This window comes from Toxorhynchites rutilus, unplaced genomic scaffold (genome assembly GCF_029784135.1).
Source record: "Toxorhynchites rutilus septentrionalis strain SRP unplaced genomic scaffold, ASM2978413v1 HiC_scaffold_260, whole genome shotgun sequence".
Lineage (NCBI taxonomy): Eukaryota > Metazoa > Arthropoda > Insecta > Diptera > Culicidae > Toxorhynchites > Toxorhynchites rutilus.
The window spans coordinates 7,501-10,000 of NW_026599829.1; positions in this window are offsets into that span (position 1 = coordinate 7,501).

Here is a 2,500-nt window from a genome sequence, read left to right on the forward strand (position 1 = left end):
TGTTCGACACACCGTACTGCACAGGGTTCGCATGGCACACGAGAGAGCGACAATCGCCTTATGCCCCTTCGACGCTCACAACGCACGACCCGACACCACACACTGGAGTACGCACATCTTACCACCACCAGGGGGGTGGTTCGACATGCGAAGCTCACCGGAATCGTATGACGCTCACCCGTCGGGGTTACCCCCTTCCGATGGATGGCCATCCGACTCACTGGATTCGATAGACGTTCGACCCTACCGACAGTAACTTGACCCCACCCGTACGGCATCGTACTACCGAACATCCATACAAGCTTCGCAAGTTATGCCTCAAACTTTTCACTCACCAACTTTCCCCACAATAGTGTAAAACATGGTCATACCAACGTTGCCTCGGCATGGGTATATACCGCACTGGGGGCATCGTTATAGGGGTGCCTTGGATAGACTTGTACCACTAGCCGAGACACCATGCTGGGTCGGGAAATGTTCACGCACCGCAATCGGTACCAGTGCCGGGTGTCGGTCATATTCCGATGGGGGGTAACCCTACTATTGAACTCGTACTTGTACTTGGGCCGTGCCTAAGGTGTTGGTTGTTTCAATAGTTGGTTACTTGTTTCAATAGTTGACATTTTTTCAATAGTTGAACTTTTTTCCAACAGTTTCAGTTTTCCCGTAGGTAAAGATGATGATGTGTGACCAATGTGTGAATGTGTTGTTTTTTTTTTTTTCAATAGTCATGTACGCGCCGTTGTCGATGTAATACTGCGGGTGAGAAATAAAACAAACTGTTGTGCTGTGCTGTGCTTGATGTTGGCTTGGTGTTATTGTATTATCGAATTGGACTTAATACCAGTGCCGGGCCGATGCACACACTGCGTACTGCGAGTGCTGGCTCGCGCAGTGAGAAATTAAACAAACTGTTGCGCTGTTGTGTTGTGTGCGCTGTGTGGGGGAGACTTTTCATCACACTTGACACGCGCATTCTTACCCTCGATGTTGCCTTGGTGTTATTGTGTTATCGAATTGGACTTAATATCAGTGCCGGACTGTTGCGCTGTTGTGTTGTGTGCGCTGTGCGGGGGACTTTTCCAACACTTGACACTTTGCATTCCGGGACGTGGACGCTTTCCGGGTCTTGGTGTTATTGCCGACGGGGCAGCGTTATACACATTTCGTACTGCGAGTGCTGGCTTGCGCAGTGAGAAATTCAACAAACCGTTGCGCTGTTGTGTTGTGTGCGCTGTGTGGGGGACTTTTCCAACACTTGACACTTTGCATTCCGGGACGTGGACGCGTTCTGGGACTTGGTGTTATTGCCGACGGGGCAGTGTTTTACACATTGCGTACTGCGGGGGTTGGCTCGCGCAGCGCTGTTGTGTGCTGTATGCTGGGGGGACTTGGACGCTTTCTGGGACTTAGTGTTATTGTCGGCGGGGCAGTGTTTTACACATTGCGTACTGCGGGTGCTGGCTTGCGCAGTGAGAAATTCAACAAACCGTTGCGCTGTTGTGTTGTGTGCGCTGTGTGGGGGACTTTTCCAACACTTGACACTTTGCATTCCGGGACGTGGACGCGTTCTGGGACTTGGTGTTATTGCCGACGGGGCAGTGTTATACACACTGCGTACTGCGAGTGCTGGCTTGCGCAGTGAGAAATTCAACAAACCGTTGCGCTGTTGTGTTGTGTGCGCTGTGTGGGGGACTTTTCCAACACTTGACACTTTGCATTCCGGGACGTGGACGCGTTCTGGGACTTGGTGTTATTGCCGACGGGGCAGTGTTATACACACTGCGTACTGCGAGTGCTGGCTTGCGCAGTGAGAAATTCAACAAACCGTTGCGCTGTTGTGTTGTGTGCGCTGTGTGGGGGACTTTTCCAACACTTGACACTTTGCATTCCGGGACGTGGACGCGTTCTGGGACTTGGTGTTATTGCCGACGGGGCAGTGTTATACACACTGCGTACTGCGAGTGCTGGCTTGCGCAGTGAGAAATTCAACAAACCGTTGCGCTGTTGTGTTGTGTGCGCTGTGTGGGGGACTTTTCCAACACTTGACACTTTGCATTCCGGGACGTGGACGCGTTCTGGGACTTGGTGTTATTGCCGACGGGGCAGTGTTATACACACTGCGTACTGCGAGTGCTGGCTTGCGCAGTGAGAAATTCAACAAACCGTTGCGCTGTTGTGTTGTGTGCGCTGTGTGGGGGACTTTTCCAACACTTGACACTTTGCATTCCGGGACGTGGACGCGTTCTGGGACTTGGTGTTATTGTCGGCGGGGCAGTGTTTTACACATTGCGTACTGCGGGTGCTGGCTTGCGCAGTGAGAAATTCAACAAACCGTTGCGCTGTTGTGTTGTGTGCGCTGTGTGGGGGACTTTTCCAACACTTGACACTTTGCATTCCGGGACGTGGACGCGTTCTGGGACTTGGTGTTATTGCCGACGGGGCAGTGTTATACACACTGCGTACTGCGAGTGCTGGCTTGCGCAGTGAGAAATTCAAC